Source organism: Melopsittacus undulatus, chromosome 5, assembly GCF_012275295.1.
Source record: "Melopsittacus undulatus isolate bMelUnd1 chromosome 5, bMelUnd1.mat.Z, whole genome shotgun sequence".
NCBI classification, from domain to species: domain Eukaryota; kingdom Metazoa; phylum Chordata; class Aves; order Psittaciformes; family Psittaculidae; genus Melopsittacus; species Melopsittacus undulatus.
In genome coordinates, this window is record NC_047531.1 from 34,237,848 (window position 1) to 34,246,761 (window position 8,914).

The 8,914-nt window shown below is 42.7% G+C and overlaps 1 protein-coding gene across 1 annotated transcript in view; it reads right to left on the reverse strand.

Moving 5' to 3' along the window:
• The window catches only part of SEMA3D (semaphorin 3D), a 139,733-nt gene extending 138,812 nt beyond the window's left edge, over positions 1 to 921 (reverse strand). The window contains exon 1 of the mRNA XM_005148376.3: positions 766 to 921. The gene's annotated coding sequence lies outside the window, so the exon portion shown is untranslated. The remainder of the gene's footprint in view (positions 1 to 765) is intronic.
• Between the last annotated feature and the right edge of the window lie 7,993 nt (positions 922 to 8,914).

Below are 8,914 nucleotides of genomic sequence, written 5' to 3' on the forward strand. Positions count from 1 at the left end.
TCGTCAGTACACAGTCACCAATTACCTAACGCGCTCAGGAATGTCTCCTTTCTAGAAGCAATAACTTTCGTTTTGTAATATTCACAGAAAAACAAGGAGCTTTACCACCCTCTGTGTCCTTGCACAAAGCAAAGTACAGGCTGTCAGTGTGAGAAGACGTATAATCTCATTCAGTGAGCACCCCAGGCCAGCCAGGTGCTCCGCAGCTCCTAGTGATGGACACGTTCAGCAAAGCCTCGCTCCGGGCAATGCTGGACGACTATGTGGAAAGGAAGGAATTTTGCCACCGCTCTAGCACGCAGCAGCTCCTTACTGGTCACCACGGGCTGATCGCTCCCTTCCCATCGTCTCGAGACACCTATCCGAGGCAGCAGCAGGCGCACGGGTGCCGGGGCTGAGAGAACGAAACACCTCTCCCTGCACCTGCACCACAGCCTTTTTAACCCCCGCTCCCCAAAATTGCCTCCTCGGAGCCCCTGAGCCCCCAAATCCACCTCTGCTGCCCTCCCAGGACACAGCCGAGGGGGTTTCCCAAGCCAGCAGTATCCCACCTCCCCGATGACAGCAGGGCAGGTGGCCCGGCCACCGCTGCCTGTGCCGGCGGCCGGTTCCCTGTCTCCGGGGTGGGGCAGAGCCGAGCGGAGGCTCCGGGACAAGCCGAGGGGACTCAACGCACTTTTCCCCCTCTACCCCTTGTCGGCGTCGGCAGCGAAGTGCTCCGATGCCCGGCGCAAAGTCGCGGAGCCCCGCGGGGCTGTTGGGTACCTGCCGTGGAGCCGGAACGGCAGCGAGGTGCGGGGCGAGGCCGGTGCGGGGCCGGGGGCAGGGTGCTGGAGGCGTTGCGAGCCGGGCGAGCTCCTCCCCGGCGGCGGCGGAGGGTCTCGCTCCTTCTGCGCGGAGTGTCAGACTTTCCCCTGGCTCCTTCCCTTCCTCCATCCCCGCCACCCCTTTCCACTCCCTCGCACGCACATGCACACCCCTCCAGCAAATGGGCTGCTTCGTGTGTCTGTGTGTGTGTGTGTGTGTGTGTGTCAGCCAGCTCAGACACACACCCACTGCTGCTGCTGGCGTAGGTCACAGCCTCGGCCACCAGGAAACCTTTAACTCCCTGAAAAGTAACGTAGTGCACGCACAAACACGGCACATACAGCGACCGTGGTACCAGCCGCGCACTGAGTGGAACCTGTAATCGTGGACCTTCCGCTGGACTACAGAACTCCTGCACTTTCGGATCACGCACCTGGGATTTTGCCAGGAGCAGCCCAGCCTAATACTGTGATCACCCTGCACAGGTGGCTGCTTCAGATAGTAAGGTCTAAAGCAGCCTCAGCTCCACTCCCGTTGTTCCTGGAGCATATTCCCACTGGAGCTGAGCTGCAGGTCACTGGCTGGTGGACTGGGAGTAGAAAAAAAGCCAGCTCACCACACTTACCGATAAGGAGAAAACAGCTGGGCAGTGGCCCAGAGCTAGGGCTTGGTGTGTTTTTTAAGAGTATCCCACGTACAAAGCTGTAGTTGCCTGGGATACATCTGCCTTTGCATTTATTTGTTTTGCCCGTGGAATGTGCTACCTCGGTGGTTCTCCAGCTTTCGCATGCTGCAGACCACTTCCTAAGACAGAATTTCTCTCCTGGCCCAATCCACTCCCACACCAAACCTTTCTCTCTAACATATTTCCTTCTGTGGCTGCCCGAGGAAAAGCCTCTCTGCCCACAGGCTGAGAGGCACTGAACACATGGCACAGATAGTATCAGACACTTCCAGACAAGACACACTGGGGTTCTTTCAAAAGCTGTGTTTCCCTCAGTGAAGAACTCAGATTGGAACTCTTCAGCCAGTTGCAGAACAGACCCTGACTGTTGCTCCCATGAAGTAACAGCAGAACTAAGGAAGTCCAGAGACATATTGGAGTTTCCATCATGTTACTCAGCAGGACTTCATCCTCATCTGGTGTTCACACCTAAATCAGATGGGAGGTCTGGTCATACAGGTTAGGGTCTAAATGTGTGTATGGTGGGGTTAAGCTCTTCAAACACCAGCTTTTATCTAGGTTTTTAAACCAGTTAGTTAATACAGTACCAAGTTGATGTTTTTTTATAAACTACACACACACATACACAGATTGTACTTATCTACATGTGTATTATATTCCCACAAAATAAATGAAGGAATTTGAAGACAGGTTGTTTCATACTTGCCACTGCCTTCTGTTGTTTAAGGCCTTAAAAGGGGATTGAATACATCGTTTTCCACATTAATTTCATTATCATCAGTAAAACTTTCCATTGCTTAAATCCCTGGATGGCACAGTCTAATAAAATATCATTGTGATCAGTATGATGCAGATTATAGCCAGCTTCTGTTTTAAATTCCTGCAGAATGATTCTTGCACTTTGCTCACAAGTATTGACTGAACATCACAGGCACTCTGCTGGTAATCACCTTCTGCAAATGAAAATGAGGAGCAGGTTGATGGAAATAAACTCCCTGTTGAATTTTCAAGCATCCACTAATACTACACAATTGGACTTTGAGGTACCCTGAAAACATAAAAAGAAAACAAGCTGAAAAGTGCTGCCTGCTTCATGTACTGGAGACGTTTCAGACTCCTGTGAAAAATAAATCAGCATGAAAGCTCTCTTTTCTCATTTGCAGAACCTGTCTGCAGTCTCTGTGAAATGTAAAAGAAATGGATTTGGAAATGGTTTATTTTAGTAGCTATTTTTCTTCCTTACAAATAATGAAAACACTTTTTTTTTGTGGAATAAATAACAGAAGATTCATCTTCCAAGAATCATAAAAGCGAATTTGTGAAATAATTAAGAGCTTCATTTATTGAAGTGGAAGAAACCAAGAAAAAAGATGCCCTCTTGTGGCTCTTTGCTGAATGAAAACTGGTGAATTTGTAAAACTACCGTGCAGACGGGGCAGAATGAACATGCCTTTTTGCTCCTTGTTATGAGGGCTGTAAAACAGTTCATTCCGTGGACACAGGCTGAGGGGTCGTTCACCATCTGCAAAGTATCATTTTGAATGATCAGTTGATGCATTCCTTGGCACTGTGTTTTAAACCACTGCACAGAAAATCCCAGAGCAGACAAGGGCAGCTTTACTGTGAGATATCAGAAGGAATTTTACCTTTCTTGGTGTCTACATTACTGCTACCTCTTTGAGTGACCTTTTTGGTCAGGACTGCATTTGGCCGTTACAGGGTATTCAAAATGCCCCCAAAATTACAGGTATTTCTGCCAAATGTAATTAAATTGTCTGAAGTTTTAATAGGAAGAAGAAGGTCCCTTGAAGACGTGATGAATATAATAATGGCAATGATGATTACATTATTTTTCCTGCAGAAAGGACACTGACTATTTGCTGCAAGAACTGTTCTACAGGTTGTTACAACCATGAACTTGAAAAGTGGGGGGGTTCTCCCTTTTTTTTTGTCTTCTATAACTAATTTGAGGCTCCCCTAAGACCAAATTCCACACCTTCAGCCCTGGGTAACTGCTCAAATTTCCTGTAAGGTTGAATGGCTCATAAAAACAGGAGTTAAACATCAGATATCTGCATTTTTGTTTTCTCATCAAGCAGCGATAAAAGCATGAATTAAACGACCAAATAGATCTTTGGCAAATAATTAAAATTAGGAGAAGATGTAAGCTGGTTTTGGTACTTTCTGTTCGCTTCCTTTTCTGCTTGATCATAAGTCTGAACACCGGCCAGATACTGTAATGCCAAACTAGCATATTTCAGGCAAAACTATTTTCATCTGAGATATATTGTCAAAGCAGATAGATGGTCTCTTAGTAAAGGCTGCAGGATAAACATGAGACAGCAGCATGCTGACACACTATAGGCATTTATGTTTATGTTGAGCACTATTATTCCTTCTGTAAGTAGTGACAGAAACATCTGCAGCACTATGCAATGCAGTGATGTTACTTGAATCTTTTAACAAAGGTGAGACTGTTTTCCCAGTGTAGGGCTAAGTTGTTCCTAGTGGATCTTTTCCAACTGAAAAACATGTATTTGGTGTCTTCGAGATCCTTCATGAGAAGACCACATAACTCATGTCCAACTCTGAAAACTTCAAAGGAACCTCCCATTCTCCACGAAGACCAAGAAATTAGGTGTTGACATAATAGATGGCCTGGTCATGCTTAGTCCCAGCCACCCATCCCTGCCCCTGCTTCCAACAGCAGAGATGAAAGTGTCAAACCTAGAGCAAGTTCTATACTTAGCATGTTAAATAACGCTACTGAAGCTCAGAACAGGTTTACCTTCTGCTGGATTGCCAGCTAGAGAAGTGAAGGATCTGCTTCATGTGTAGTTCAGCTTTTTGTCCACAAGTGGGGAAGCCTTTGTAACGGTGGGAAGGGAGCAGTCAGCTGGGGGCAAAACCCACCATTCAGTCCAGCTGAAGTGCCTCTACTTTTGACTCAGCCACTAAATGTGCCTTCTTGGGGAGGCTTGGGTCACTAAGTTCCTAGTGGGTCCCTAGGTACAGTTACTGTGCAAGCATATTGGCAGGATGGATCCCACAGTACAAACATAGTCAAATTCTGTCTGCACTGACCACAAATCTGGATCAATATCCATTAAAGACAGCAGGTATATTTCCAAATACAATAAAGGGACATGTACTGAGAGATGGGGATTATACAGAGGAGAGAATTATATATGGGTCATAAAGTTGCTAGAAATCAGGTGGTTTAAAAAGGGTAAGAAACTAATTTTAGTAAGGTGTTGAACTGCCAACTTAATGCCTATCAGGAGATAAAGGCTCTTTCTGCAGCTTGCGATTCTGCTTTGTCTGAATAGGAATAGTCAGAGTTTGCCTGTTGCCCTGTGCTGATGCAGCTAGGCTGACCTTTGGGGTCTCCAGAGCAAGGCAAGGGACTCTGCCTGGGGGAGGAGACTCCTCCCACCAAATTGGGAAGGGAAGAGTCTGTTTTACTCCAGTGATGGTAATTATAATGCAGCACCTGCACAGCGCAACACACTGATTTCACATCTCTCCCTACCTAAGAAGACTTAAAGCCAGTGTCAGTATCTGCTACTTTCTTTTCTCTATAATATAGCTTGGACAGAGGACAGAACCTTGACATTGTATTCTGATTTATTCATGACTATTTTTATATGCAGGTCATCAGAGAACCAGACATTGGTATTGTATCTTTATTCCCACCACACATTGTGCTTAAGGAACATGAAGCTGCAAACACTGACTGTGCCTGCAAAGCCTTATTGACAAGGGTTTCTTTAAGCCCTTTAATTTTAGTTTTTACCTGATCATCCCTAGTTTTGACTGATCTAAACCACTGAGAACAAGAAGCAGTCAGAGCAGAAAGGGGAGGTCAAGCCTCCTTCAGTTTACCAGATTGTGAAGAAGCTCAGCATGCACTGAAAATTGCTTAAGGAGAAATCCTGCTGGGGGTTAGAGTGCATGAAGTGCATTTCTAGCCCCTGTGGCTCCCAAATAAGAGCAGATTTCACTTCATTCATTGCTATAAGATGTAAGAGATAATCTGTCTCCACTGAGCTGATGTTCAAAAAGAAATAAAAGAAAGACAAAGGGAAACTTTTGCGAAAGGTGCAGGGAAAAGTCTAAGATATTACATAAAAGGAGACAAAGCCTTCCTTAAAAGTGTTAGGTAAAGTAGAATATCCATCTTTGTCTTGCTGCCAAATTCCTGGCTGATTATCAAAAGTTAGTCATAAAGGATCTGATCCTGAAGTACTGAACATGTTCAAACTCCATTTGAGTTTACAATGCTTAACTTTGTTCAGCACATCATAGGGTTAGGTGCAAATTAAGCCATGACACATCCCAGGTATGTCACTATCTAGTCCCCATCCTGTCAACACAGCTATCTCATGAAGCACCTACAGTTTCTGCTCACTTTAGTTCAAACTTCAGTGCATAGTTTGGGATCTGACCTAGATATAGTGAGCAGAATAAAATTTTTTTCTACAGATCATGCTTGGGGTATTAATTCAGTCTCTACGTAATAAATAGCATGACAAGAAAACAGCTTGCTGTATTTCAACGTGTGTCCTGGGTAGGAAAGGAAAGCAGCCTCTGAGAGCCCACAGTTCTATGTATTTTGAGTCAGACAAGAAATTAATTTCCATGAAATGAATTTTCTCATTTTCTTGGTTTGTAAAAATTATGCTTCAATATTTCTAAGGAAGGGCATTTTTACCTCCTGTTGCTACTTCCACTGAAACTAGTGGTTGAACTAATTGGTTTAAGGCATCATCCTGCTCTCACTGAGTGGCAAGGACTGCTGTATTGATTTACTAGCTTCAGCACCAAGCAGGGGAGGGTGGGAATAAAATCTGTGTCCAGAGATCTCCAGTTCCACTCAGCAGTGTTTGTACCAATAATAAACCTCCTCTCATTTTAATAAAACATGAGTGCTATTACAATAAATGATTCCATGTATTTTCTTATCTCAGAACACAACATATCTAGTTCTGTTTATCCTTAGCATGAACAAATCTTTGTGAATGCCTGATAGTCACTTTTTTCTAGTGAAAATATGTGCTTGTGGTTAAGAGAAGACAAACATCCAAGCAATGGTTCTATAGATAGAAATGTTCTTTCTGGCTCTAAAAGATAGCTTTGTCCAAAACACACCCTATTTATTATTTATTCTTGGATATTTTTGTTTCCTACCCAGTTTAGGGCAAACCTTAACTCTAGGTGATCACTTTGCAAGCAAAATAGTGTTAAATGGAACCACATGCCTTAATGATTTGCAGCATACATTACATGGGCTCATGTTCACTGTCCTCAATAGATAGGTATTTTGATTGTATTAAAAGATTGTCTCCCTTAAACTGTAAACACTGAATTTGTTATAGCTTCATCAGTGAGAACAGATTGTTGTTAGTAGCTTAAGATAATACACTACCAGCCAAGTCAGTACAAAATTCATATGGAAGAGTTATCAGCTGTAAGAATGTTGAAAACAGTAACTTGGTACAGTATACCTGTTTGCACAGTCTCTCTGTTCTGTGTTAGAAGTCTGTTTAAATTCTTTCATGGAATACCCGTGCAACAGGGTTGAAGGAAATGGACTCTTTATTTGAAGATCACCCCATCATTTCTAATACAGACAGGCAAATATGCATGGAAGTTGTGGATTTGGGGAGCTCTGGAGGGAAACTTTAAAGGTTTCAGCATGGGTTTCTCTGTACCTGAAACCTAGTCTCAACAAAAGAGGTTAGTGAGACATCTAAATCCCAGTGAACAGCAGCCAGATCCCAAAAGCTTAGCAAAATCTTTGTATCACCATATTTTGAGTATCTGAACAATCCACAATGAGCTACATTTTGAATCAGAAGTGTAGTTTGTGGGGAGCTCTTGGGAAAACACCAGTAGCATTTTATTGTCTTGTTTTTTTTGCTTCATAGTTCAACAGCACTTTACAGGAGCAAAATTCACTCTTGCCCATGTGGTCAGGTGGAGATTCATAGCAGATAAACTAGTTTCTGTGGAAGCTGTAACCTCCTCTCATTACTGTGGTTCTGGTCCATATAATGAAGTGAGTCATTGCATACCACTCCCATTTACATCATGACTGCATCCAGGTTTGTTTGTACTACCGACCACCTTCAGACTACCACCTTTCTAGCTAAATGAGGCACCAATTATTACTAATATATGCTTTACTCTAAATAAAGTAATGAATATTGCACTGATTGGTTCTCTTCACAAACTGCTTAGTTTTGACTGATGTACTGGTGATCCCAGCTTTTGACCATCAAAATGATATACACTCAAATTTTCAAATAAACATCTCATAAACCCTGGGTTTCTAATCATAGAGGCTTCTTATGCAGTCACTAGAGATTGATGTCAATCTCCCTATGTGATGATGCATCCCATTTGAAAACAAAATACTTAAGACAAGGAATACAACTTCTTCCTTAGTGCTTTCTATATCTCTCGTTTGACTGCAGAGGGAGCCTACATGTCTGTTTCTAAATGTCTAATGTTAAGTGAGTGAAACACACCCTGAAGTAGTACAGCTGAAGCCAACATAATTACATACAAAGTGTTTTCAGGATGAAGTCCAAAGGTTATTGAGGACTCTGTTATGAAAGGTGCTATTCATGTCAGCATTATAACCTGGAAACAGAGTGACCACATGTTGGTGTTCCTTGTTGAATAAAATTACTTTCAGAGTCTGAAAGAAAGATATTTTATTCAAGCTAAACAAACAGATTTTTAATTAATTTTGTTTATTCCCAGTTTCTGCAGAAATCATTTTTTCGGCTTTATACTAGATTTAATTCAGTTCACATCAGCAACATTTCTAGATGTGGCTGTGCCTGGCTGCCATTCAGTCTTCAGGGCTATGGCTTAAAAAATTCTAAAAACAAAAAAAGAAAAACAAACTAATAAGTTTAGCATCATTGAAACCATGTGCATCCATATAAAATGCTTATATATTCAGTGCTTCTATCAGCTGAGAAGACTACAATTTGAACTCAAATGTGAAGGATCCCAGTGCATTCAAGACCCAGCACTTGATACTGTGGTTTGGGTAGATATCTTGTATTCTAGCAAACTGCAGCCATGAAGTGAAACTGAGCATATAGATCAGTTTGGTTAGTTAGTTTATAGCATTTTCTCTTTCAGACTTCCTTCTTTCAGTAAATGAGGGCTTTTGTTATTGGCAGCAATAAGAGCAAAACCTGAGGCCATAGAAGAGCAGTTGCAGTGAGAGAATGCTTCTGAAAACAGACTTGACCACCAAGTGTATTATATATGGAAAGCCGTTGTATCTACCAGGTCAATGCATAGCTCCAGGTGCTTTCAGTTCACAAAGAAATATGATTAAAAAAATAGAAAAGGAAAAAGGTGCTTTAGACTAGAAAGGAAGACCGACATTTTTACAAA